This window comes from Leucopleurus acutus (genome assembly GCF_964270905.1).
Source record: "Leucopleurus acutus genome assembly, chromosome: 7".
NCBI classification, from domain to species: Eukaryota; Metazoa; Chordata; class Mammalia; order Artiodactyla; family Delphinidae; genus Leucopleurus; species Leucopleurus acutus.
In genome coordinates this window covers 90,358,708-90,371,191 of record NC_139150.1, presented here as the reverse complement: position 1 = coordinate 90,371,191, position 12,484 = coordinate 90,358,708, and the positions used below count along the sequence as shown (strand labels likewise).

Below are 12,484 nucleotides of genomic sequence, written 5' to 3'. Positions count from 1 at the left end.
CCGCCCTGCACTCCGTGCCCCTCCTTCCCCCCGGCCTGAGTGAGTCAGAGTCCCTGAAGCAGCTGCTCCTTTAATCCCGTCCTGTCTGAGCGAAGAACAGACTCCCTCCAGCGACCTACACGCAGAGGTGGGGCCAAATCCAAAGGTGAGCCCCAGGAGCTGTGAGAACAAAGAAGAGAGAGGGAAATCTCTCCCAGCAGCCTCAGAAGCAGCAGATTAAACCTCCACAATCAACTTGATGTACCCAGCATCTGTGGAATACATGAATAGACAACCAATCATCCCAAATTGAGGAGGTGGACTTTAAGAGCAAGATTTATGATTTGTTTCCCTTTTCTTCTTTTTGTGAATGTGTATGTGTATGCTTCTGTGTGAGATTTTGTCTGTATAGCTTTGCTTCCACCATTTGTCCTAGGGTTCTATCCGTCCAGTTTGTTTTTTAAAATTTTTTTCTTAATAATTATTTTTTATTTTAATAACTTTATTTTATTTTACTTTATCTTCTTTCTTTCTTTCTTTCTGTCTTTCTTTCTTTCTTTCTTTCTTTCTTTCTTTTTTCTTTCTTTCTTCATTCTTTCTTTCTTTCTTTCATTTTCTTTTCTTCCTTCTCTCCTTTAGACAACAAATCATCCCAAATTGAGAAGATGGACTTCGAGAGCAAGATTTATGATTTTTTCCCCTTTTCCACTTTTTGTGAGTGTGTATGTGTATGCTTCTGCATGAGATTTTGCCTGTATAGCTTTGCTTCCACCATTTGTCCTAGGGTTCTATCAGTCCAGGGTTTTTTTTTTTTAATTTTTTCTTAATAATTATTTTCTATTTTAATAACGTTATTATATTTTATTTTACTTTATTTTACTTCATCTTCTTTCTTTTTTCCCTTCCTTCCCTCATTCCTTCCTTCCTTCCTTCCCCCCTCCCTCCTTCCCTCCCTCCCTCCTCCTTTCTTTCTTTCTTTCATTTTTCTTTCTACTTCTACTAATTCTTTCTTTCTACTTTTTCTCCCTTTTATTCTTAGCCATGTGAATGAAAGTCTCTTGGTGCTGCAGCCAGGAGTCAGTGCTGTGCCCCTAAGGTGGGAGAGCCACCTTCAGGACGCTGGTCCACAAGAGACCTCCCAGCTCCACATAATATCAAATGGCAAAAATCTCCCAGAGATCTCCATCTCAACACCAGCACCCAATTCACTCAACGACCAGCAAGATACAGTGCTGGACACCCTATGCCAAACAATTAGCAAGATAGCAACACAACACCACCCATTAACAGAGTCTGCCTAAAATCTTAATAAGTCCACAGACACCCCAAAACACACCACCAGTCGTGGACCTGCCCACCAGAAAGACAAGATCCAGCCTCAACCACCAGAACACAGGCACTAGTCCCCTCCACTAGGAAGCCTACACAACCCACTCAAGCAACCTTAGCCACTGGCGACAGACACCAAAAACAGTGGGAACTACGAACCTGCAGCCTGCAAAAAGGAGACCCCAAACACAGTAAGATAAGCAAAACTAGAAGACAGAAAAACACACAGCAGATGAAGGAGCAAGATAAAAACCCACCAGACCTAACAAATGAAGAGGAAATGGGCAGTCTACCTGAAAAAGAATTCAGAATAATGATAGTAAAGATTACCCAAAATCTTGGAAATAGAATAGACGAAATGCAAGAAACATTTAGCAAGGACCTAGAAGAACTAAAGATGAAACAAACAATGATGAACAACACAATAAGTGAAATTAAAAATACTCTAGATGGGATCAATAGCAGAATAACTGAGGCAGAAGAACGGATAAGTGACCTGCAAGATAAAATAATGGAAATAACTACTGCAGAGCAGAATAAAGAAAAAAGAATGAAAAGAACTGAGGACAGTCTCAGAGACCTCTGGGACAACATTAAATGCACCAACATTCGAATTATAGGGGTTCCAGAAGATGAAGAGAAAAAGAAAGGGACTGAGAAAATATTTGAAGAGATTATAGTTGAAAACTTCCCTAATATGGGAAAGGAAATAGTTAAACAAGTCCAGGAAGCACAGAGAGTCCCATACAGGATAAATCCAAAGAGAAATACGCCAAGACACATATTAATCAAACTGTCAAAAATTAAATACAAAGAAAACATATTAAAAGCAGCAAGGGAAAAACAACAAATAATACACAAGGGAATCCCCATAAGGTTAACAGCTGATCTTTCAGTAGAAACTCTGCAAGCCAGAAGGGAGTGGCAGGACATATTTAAAATGATGAAGGAGAAAAACCTGCAACCAAGATTCCTCTACCCAGCAAGGATCTCATTCAGATTTGATGGAGAAATTAAAACCTTTACAGATAAGCAAAAGCTGAGAGAGTTCAGCACCACAAAACCAGCTTTACAATAATTGCTAAAGGAACTTCTCTAGGCAAGATACACAAAACAAGGGAAAGACCTATAATAACGAACCCAAAACAATTAAGAAAATGGGAACACGAACATACATATAAAAATTACCTTAAATGTAAATGGACTAAATGCTCCCACCAAAAGACACAGATTGGCTGAATGGATACAAAAACAAGACCCTTATATATGCTGTCTACAAGAGACCCACTTCAGACCTAGAGACACATACAGACTGAAAGTAAGGGGATGGAAAATGATATTCCATGCAAATGGAAACCAAAAGAAAGCTGGAGTAGCAATTCTCATATCAGACAAAATAGACTTTAAAATAAGGATTATTAGAAGAGACAAAGAAGGACACTACACAATGATGAAGGGATCAATCCAAGAAGAATATATAACAATTGTAAATATTTATGCACCCAACATAGGAGCACCTCAATACATAAGGCAAATACTAACAGCCATAAAAGGGGAAATCGACAGTAACACATTCATAGTAGGGGACTTTAACACCCCACTTTCACCCATGGACAGATCATCCAAAATGAAAATAAATAAGGAAACACAAGCTTTAAATGATACATTAAACAAGATGGACTTAATTGATATTTATAGGACACTCCATCCAAAAACAACAGAATACACATTTTTCTCAAGTGCTCATGGAACATTCTCCAGGATAGATCATATCTTGGGTCACAAATCAAGCCTTGATAAATTTAAGAAAATTGAAATTGTATCAAGTATCTTTTCTGACCACAACGTTCTGAGACTAGATATCAATTACAGGAAAAGATCTGTAAAAAATACATACACATGGACGCTAAACAATACACTATTAATAACGAAGTGGTCACTGAAGAAATCAAAGAGGAAATAAAAAAATACCTAGAAACAAATGACAATGGAGACAGGACGACCCAAAAGCTATGGGATGCAGCAAGAATTTCTAAATTCTTAAAAAGGCACAACCTGCCAAGACTGAATCAGGAAGAAATAGAAAATATGAACAGATCAATCACAAGCACTGAAGTTGAAACTGTGATTAAAAATATTCCAACAAACAAAAGCCCAAGACCAGTTGGCTTCACAGGCTAATTCTATCAAACATTTAGAGAAGAGCTAACACCTATCCTTCTCAAACTCTTCCAAAATATAGCAGAGGGAGGAACACTCCCAAACTCATTCTACGAGGGCACCATCACCTTGATACCAAAACCAGACAAGGATGTCACAAAGAAATAAAACTACAGGCCAATATCACTGATGAACAAACATGCAAAAATCCTCAACAAAATACTAGCAAACAGAATCCAACTGCACATTAAAAGGATCATATACCATTATCAAGTGGGGTTTATCCCAGGAATGCAAGGATTCTTCAATATATGCAAATCAATCAATGTAATATACCATATGAACAAATTGAAAGGGAAAAAACATATGATCATCTCAATAGATGCAGAGAAAGCTTTCGACTAAATTCAACACCAATTTATGATAAAAACCCTGCAGAAAGTAGGCATAGAGGGAACTTTCCTCAACATAATAAAGGCCATATATGACAAACCCACAGCCAACATCATTCTCAATGGTGAAAAACTGAAAGCATTTCCACTAAGATCAGGAACAAGACAAGGTTGCCCACACTCACCACTCTTATTCAACATAGTTTTGGAAGTTTTAGCTACAGCAATCAGAGAAGAAAAGGAAATAAAAGGAATCAAAATCGGAAAAGAAGAAGTACAGCTGTCACTGTTTGCAGATGACATTATACTATACATAGAGAATCCTAAAGATGCTACCAGAAAACTACTAGAGCTAATAATGAATTTGGTAAAGTAGCAGGATACAAGATGAATGCACAGAAATCTCTGGCATTCCTATACACTAATGATGAAAAATCTGAAAGTGAAATCAAGAAAACACTCCCATTTACCACTGCAACAAAAAGAATAAAATATCTAGGAATAAACGTATGTAAGGAGACAAGAAACCTGTATGCAGAAAGTTATAAGGCACTGATGAAAGACATTAAAGATGGTACAGGTAGATGGAGAGATATACCATGTTCTTGGATTGGAAGAATCAACATTGTGAAAATGAGTCTACTACCCAAAGCAATCTACAGATTCAATGCAATCCCTATCAAACTACCACTGGCATTTTTCACAGAACTAGAACAAAAAATTTCACAATTTGTATGGAAACACAAAAGACCCCGAATAGCCAAAGCAATCTTGAGAATGAAAAATGGAGCTGGAGGAATCAGGCTCCCTGACTTCAGACTATACTACAAAGCTACAGTAATCAAGACACTATGGTACTGGCACAAAAACAGAAATATAGATCAATGGAACAGGATAGAAAGCCCAGAGATAAACCCACGCACATATGGTCACCTTATCTTTGATAAAGGAGGCAGGAATGTACAGTGGAGAAAGGAGAGCCTCTTCAATAAGTGGTGCTGTGTAAACTTGACAGGTACATGTAAAAGTATGAGATTAGATCACTTCCTAACACCATACACAAAAATAAGCTCAAAATAGGTTAAAGACCTAAATGTAAGGCCAGAAACTATCAAACTCTTAGAGGAAAACATAGGCAGAACACTCTATGACATAAATCACAGCAAGATCCTTTTTGACCCACCTCCCAGAGAAATGGAAATAAAAACAAAAATAAACAAATGGGACCTAATGAAACTTCAAAGCTTTTGCACAACAAAGGAAACCATAAACAAGACAAAAAGACAACCCTCAGAATGGGAGAAAGTATTTGCAAATGAAGCAACTGACAAAGGATTCATCTCCAAAATTTACAAGTAGCTCATGCAGCTCAATAACAAAAAAACAAAAAACCCAATCCAAAAATGGGCAGAAGACCTAAATAGAAATTTCTCCAAAGAAGATATACAGACTGCCAACAAACACATGAAAGAATGCTCAACATCATTAATCATTAGAGAAATGCAAATCAAAACTACAATGAGATATCATCTCACACCATTCAGAATGGCTATCATCAAAAAATCTACAAAAAATAAATGCTGGAGAGGTTGTGGAGAAAAGCGAACCCTCTTGCACTTTGGTGGGAATGTAAATTGATACAGCCACTATGGAGAACAGTATGGAGATTCCTTAAAAAACTAAAAATAGAACTATCATACAACACAGAAATCCCACTACTCGACATATACCCTGAGAAAACCATAATTCAAAAAGAGTCATGTACCAAAATATTCATTGCAGCTCTATTTACAATAGCCCAGAGATGGAAACAATGTAAATGTCCATCATTGGATGAAAGGATAAAGAAGATGTGGCACATATATACAATGGAATATTACTCAGCCATAAAAAGAAACGAAATTGAGCTATTTGTAGTGAGGTGGATAGACCTAGAGTAAGTCATACAGCGTGAAGTAAGTCAGAAAGAGAAAGACAAATACCGTATGCTAACACATATATATGGAATTTAAGAAAAAAAAAGTGTTATGAAGAACCTAGGAGTAAGACAAGAATAAAGACACAGACCTAGAGAATGGACTTGAGGATATGGGGAGGGGGAAGGGTAAGCTGTGACAAAGCTTAGAGAGAGGCATGGACATATATACACTACCAAATGTAAGGTAGATAGCTAGTGGGAAGCAACCACATAGCACAGGGAGATCAGCTCTGTGCTTTGTGACTGCCTGGAGGGTTGGTATAGGGAGGGTGGGAGGGAGGGAAACGCAAGAGGGAAGAGATATGGGTCATATGTATGTGTATAACTGATTCACTTTGTTATAAAGCAGAAACTAACACATCATTGTAAAGCCATTATACTCTCATAAAGATGTAAAAAATAATAAATAATGACATTAAGGTAAATAAAATAAGAATCCAGGATTCCTTATGCATATAACAAAAGAGTAAAGGAAAGCATGGGTTAATTTAAAAAATTAAAGACAGAGAAAGGAAATATCTTTCTTATACTAGAAATCATCTAGAAGAATTGACATCATCAACATGGCAGGATAAGAGTTTCTACCATCTTCCCCCCAAAAGAAAACATTTTAGACAATTAACAATGGATAAGAGACATTTGTGGATGTCCAGGAGGACAGTTCTAGCACAGCATTGGAACAAAAAAAGAAAAATCTGAGAGTGGATGCATTAAATAGGGAAGATGAACAGTTTAACATTACCTGCATCAACCCTCCCCCAAGGCAGTTTAGCTCAGTACCAAGAGGGAATTTCTTGGCCATGTTTTCTCCCATGGGGAAAAGCAAGCATATGAATGAGCACCCAGCTTCTTCAGCTCTGCAAGATGCTAAAAAACAGACCTACTTCTTTTTCACCCCACCCAGAATACTGAGGTGTGCAGTGAGATGAGTACAGGGAATGACTGGGAGAAGAGTAGCTACGTCTCTCAGAGGGCATCAAAGAGATGTGGATCCTATTAACTGCGTTACAGATTCCATCAGGGAGCCCACCCATGACTGCTGGTAATGCCTTGCCTACAGATCTCCCCAACTGACCCAATGCTTCATATGCCTCACTCACACATACCCTCACACATTGTGACCATCTCCCTGTGCATGCCCCCCCCCCCACAGAATGGTGAGAGTGAGCCTGTGTGGAGGCCTAGTGAGCTTGCATAGGAAGCTGGCACAACTGCAGAATCAGGAGAAACCTCATAAACGTAGGCATTCAGCACCACCTTATGGAAAGCAAACGGGAGGTTGTCCACACCCAACCTGGCTTTGCAGTATTGATAGAAGGCATACAATCTTATTGTTTCTCCCACAAGAGGTAACAAGAAGTGTGGCACCAGCATATCCATAGAAAAGGTCTGAGAAAACCTCAGAATCCCTAACAGGGCTGATGGAAGATATTTCTCTCCCAAAGTTAGTCAGTAAAGATGGGAAGATGTCACATCCTCTTCAACACAAAGATAACAATGCAAGACTTCAAGGAACATGAAAAATCAAGGAAACAGTACGTCACTGAAGGAACACAATAATTTTCCAATAATCAAACCAAAAGAAATGGAGATCTGAAATTTGCCTGAGAAAGAATTCAAAATAGTTGTTTTAAGGAAACTCAGGGAGATACAAGAAAACACAGAAAAACTATTCAACAAAATTAGGAAAACAACACACAAACAAAAACTTTTCAGTTTAACAGAGAGATAGAAATAATAAAAAAGAACATCTCGGGCCAAAGAGCATAATGCATAAAACAAACAAAAAATAGAGAAAATCAATGAGAGAGAGGATCAAACAGAAGAATCTGTATAGTAGAAGACAGGTTTCTTGAAATTATCCAGTCAGAAAACAAAGAAAAAAGAATGAAAAAGAATGAAGAAAGCCTGTGTGAACTATGGGATAAAATTAAGAGAAGCAATCTATGCACTATTGGAGTCCCAGAAGGAGGAGACAGGGAGAAAGGGGTAGAAAGTTTATTTAAAGAAGTAATAGCTGAGGGCCTCCCTGGTGGCACAGTAGTTAAGAATCCACCTGCCAATGCAGGGGACATGGGTTTGAGCCCTGGTCCGGGAAGATCCCACATGCCACAGGGAAACTGACCATGACCACAACTACAGAACCTGCACTCTAGAGCCCACAAGCTACAACTACTGAGCCTGTGTGCCACAACTACTGAAGCCTGTGTGCCTAGAGCCTGTGCTCTGCAACAAGAGAAGCCACTGCAATGAGAAGCCCACACACCACAAGAGTAGCCCCCTTTGACACAACTAGAGAAAGCATGCAGCAATGTAGACCCAATGCAGCCAAAAATGAATAAATAAATAAATTTATTTTTTAAAAAAAGCAATAGCCGAGAACTACCCAAATCTGGGGAGAGATTTAGACATCTAAGTTCATGAAGTTCATAGGTCCCTTCAAAATTTAAACCCCAAATGATCTTCTCCAAGACACATTATAACAAAACTGTCTAAAATCAAAGACAAAGAGAGAATTTTAAAAGAAGAGAGAAATTTTTTTTTTACATACAAGGAAACTTCAGTTAAGCTATCAACTGATTTTTCAGGAGAAACCTTGCAGGCCAGTACAGTGGGATAATATATTCAACATGCTGAAAGGGAAAAAAAAAACTGTCAAAGAATTATACTTTACCTGGAAAAGCTGTCCTTCAGAAATGAAGTAGAGATAAAGACTCTCCCAAACAAACCAAAGCTGTGGCAGCTCATCACCACTAGACCTGCCTTATAGGAAGTGTTGGAGCATTCTTCAATGTGAAACAAAGGGCCCTAATTAGTAACATGAAACCATATTAAAATAAAAGCCACACTGCCAAAGGTAAGTATACTTCAAATTCAGAATATTCTAATACTATAATATGGTAGTGTGCTAACCTCTTGGTGCTAGTGTTAAGGTTAAAGAACAAAAGTATTAAAACTAACTATAGCTACAACAATTTGTTAATGGATACACAATATAAAAAGAGGTAAAAAAAAAGAGGTAAATTGTGACATCAAAAGCAAAAAATGTGAAGGGGAATAAAAGAGAAGAGTTTTTGCATATGATTGAAGTTAAGTTGTTATCAGTGTTAAATAGATGGTTACACGTATACTACGTTTTATGTAAGCCTCATGGTAACCACAAAGAAAAAACATATAGTAGATACACAAAAGATAAAGAGAAGGGAATCAAAGTATATCACTATGGAAAATCATCAATACACAAGGAAGACAATAGAAAAGAAAAAGCAAACAACAAAAAAAGCCAGAAACAGTAAGATTGCATTAATAGGTGCTTCCCTATGAATAAGTACTTTAAATGTAAATGGCTTCAATTCTCCAATTCAAAAGCATATAGTGGCTGAATGGATTTAAACAACAAGAACCAAGGATATGCTGCCTACAACTCATTTCAGTTTTAGGGACATATATAGGCTCAAAGTAAAGGGATGGAAAAAGATATTCTGTGCAAATGGAAACCAAAAGGAAGCAGGGAGTGCAACACTTACATCAGACAAAACAGACTTTAAGCCAAAAACTGTAACAAGAGACAAAAAACGTTATCGTATAATGATAAAGGGGTAAATTTATCAAGAGGATAAACAAATTGTAAATTTAAATGCGCCCAACAACATAGCACCTAAATATATTAAGTAAATACTAACAGATCTGAAGGGAGAAATAGACAATACAATAATAGTTGCAGATTTCAATACCCCACTTTTTTTTTTAATACCCCACTTTTAACAGTGGATAGATTATCCAGAGAGTGGAAGCAGTGGACTTGAATTACACTTTAGACCAAATGGGCCTAACACACATATAACAGAACATTACATATTATAAAACCAGAATACACATTCTACTCAAGCATACAAAGAACATTCTCCAGAATAGATGATATGTTAGATGACAAAAGAAGTCTTAGCAAACTTAAGATGATTGAAATCATACCAAGTATCTTTTCTGACCACAGTGATACAAAGCTAGAAATTACTAACAGGAGGAAATCTGTAAAATTCACAAAGATGTGGAAATTAAACAGCCTGCTCCTGAACAAGCAATGAGTCAAAGAAGATATCAAAAGGAATCAGAAAATATCTTGAAACAAACAAAACCAAAAATACAACATACCAAAACTTCTGAGATGAAGCAAAAGAAGTTCTAAGAGGAAAGTTTTAGCCTACATTAAGAGAAAAGAAAGAACTCAAATAAATAACCTAACTTTACACCTCAAAGAACTAGAAAAAGAAGAACAAAGCCCAACTTTAGCAGAAGGAAAGAAACATCAGAGCAGACATAAATGAAGTAGATACCAGAAAAACAATAGAAAATATCAAGAAATCTAAGAGCTAATTTTTGAAAAGATACAGAAAATTGATAAACATTTTAACAAAGGAAAAAGAAGACTAAATAAATAATACCAGAAATAAAAGAGGAGACATTCCAACTGAAAGAGACATTACAACTGACAACACAGAAATACAAAGAATCACAAGAGGTTACTCTAACAATTATAAATCAACAAATTGGATAACCTAGAGGAAATGGAAAATTCCTAGGAACATGCAACATATCAAGACTGAATCATCAAGAAAGAAAATCTGCACAAATCAATATCAATAACATTGAAACAGTAATTTAAAAACCTCCCAACAAAGTCCATGAGCAGATGGTGTCACTGGTGAATTTTAATAAACATTTAAAGAAGAATTAATGCCACTTCTTCTCAAACTCTTCCCCCAAAACTACAGATGAAGAGAACACTCCCAAACTCATTTTACAAAACCAGCATTACTCTGATACCAAAGCCACTACAAGAAAAGAAAACTACATCCCTGGTGAATATAGATGGAAAAAAACTCACGAAATATTAGCAAACCAAATTCAATTAACACATTAAAAGAATCATACACCATGATGAAGAGGGCTATATCCCTGGGATACAAGGATGATTCAACATACACAATCAATAAATGTGATACATCACATTAATAAATTAAAGATAAAAATCACACAATCCTCTCAATAGATGTAGAAAAAGCATCTGAAAAATTCAATATCCTTTCATGATAAAGATTCTCAACAAATTGAGTATAGAAAGAATGTACCTCAACATAATAAAGGCCATATATGATGAGCACACAGCTAACATCTTACCCAGTGGTGAAAGGTTGAAAGCTTTTCCTCTAAGATTAGAAATAAGACAGGCATGCCCACTCTTACCACTCTTATTCAAGACAGTACTAGATGTCCTAGCCAGAGCAATTAGTCAAGAAAATGAAATAATAGGCATCTAAATCAGAAATAAAGAAGTAAAACTGTCTCTGTTTTCAGATGACCTTATGTAAAAATAATCCTAAAGACTCTGCTAAAAACTATTAGAACTAATAAATGAATTCAGTAAAGTTTCAGGATAATGTAAAATCAACATACAAAAATCAGTTGCACTTCTATACACTAACAAATGATCAATCTGAAAAAAATTAAAAAATGAATCCTATTTACAATAGTATCAAAACCAATATAATACTTAGGAATAAATTTAACCAAGAAGGTGAAAGATCTGTACAATAAAAAATGTAAGACAGGGAATTCCCTGGTGGTCCAGTGGTTAGGACTCTGTGCTTTCACTGCCGTGGGCCCAGGTTTTGTCCCTGGTCAGGGAACTAAGATCTCACAAGTCACACAGTGCAGCCAAAAAAACAAAACCAAACAAACTGTAAGACATTGGTGAAAGAAATTGAAGAACACACAAATAAACAGAAAGACGTCCCATATCCATGGATCAGAAGGATTAATATTGTTTAAATATCCATACTGCCCAATGCCATCTATAGATTCAATGCAATCCCTATAAAACTTCCAGTGGTATTTTTCACAGAAATAGATAAAACAATTCTAAAATTTGCATGGAACCACAAAAGACCCCAAGTAGCCAAAACAATCTTAGGAAAGAACAAAGCTGGAGGCATAATGCTCCCTGATTTCAAAGTGTATTTCAAATCCACAGTAATCAAAACAGTATAGTATTAGCATAAAGGAGACACATTGATCAATGGAACAAAATAGAAAACATGGAAATTAGCCCATGCATATTAAGTCAAATAATATTTGACAAGGGAGGCAAGAATACTCAATGGGGAGAGAACAGTCTTCAACACATGGTGTTGGGAAAACTATATAACCACATGCAGAAAAATAAAATTGGACCCCTTCCTCACACCACTCACAAAAATTAACTCAAAATGGAAGTAAAGACTAAAGATAAGACCTTATATCATAAAACTTCTAGAAAATAACAGAGGGAAGAAGCTCTTGACATAGATGTTGGCAATGATTTTTTTTATGACACTAAAATCACAAGCAACAAAAGCAAAAGTCAATAAGTGGCACTACATAAAACTAAAAACTTCTACATAACAAAATAAATAATTAACAAAATGAAAAGGAAACCTAAAGAATGGGAGAAAATATCTGCTAATCATACCTAGGATAAGGAGTTAATATTCAAAATACAGAAAGAACTCATACAACTTAGTAGCAGAAAAAAGAAACAATCCATTTAAAAAAATGGGCAGAGAACCTGAATAGACATTTTCCCAAAGAAGATATCCAAATGGCCAAC

General features: G+C 36.4%; 1 long non-coding RNA gene across 1 annotated transcript; it reads right to left on the bottom strand.

The window, feature by feature from the left end:
• Positions 1–460: 460 nt before the first annotated feature.
• LOC309964046 lies at positions 461–1,192 on the bottom strand. The gene is made up of 2 exons (XR_014326321.1): positions 621–1,192; positions 461–531 (listed from the first exon to the last, which is right to left on the bottom strand). It is a non-coding gene; the product is annotated as an uncharacterized lncRNA (long non-coding RNA).
• Between the last annotated feature and the right edge of the window lie 11,292 nt (positions 1,193–12,484).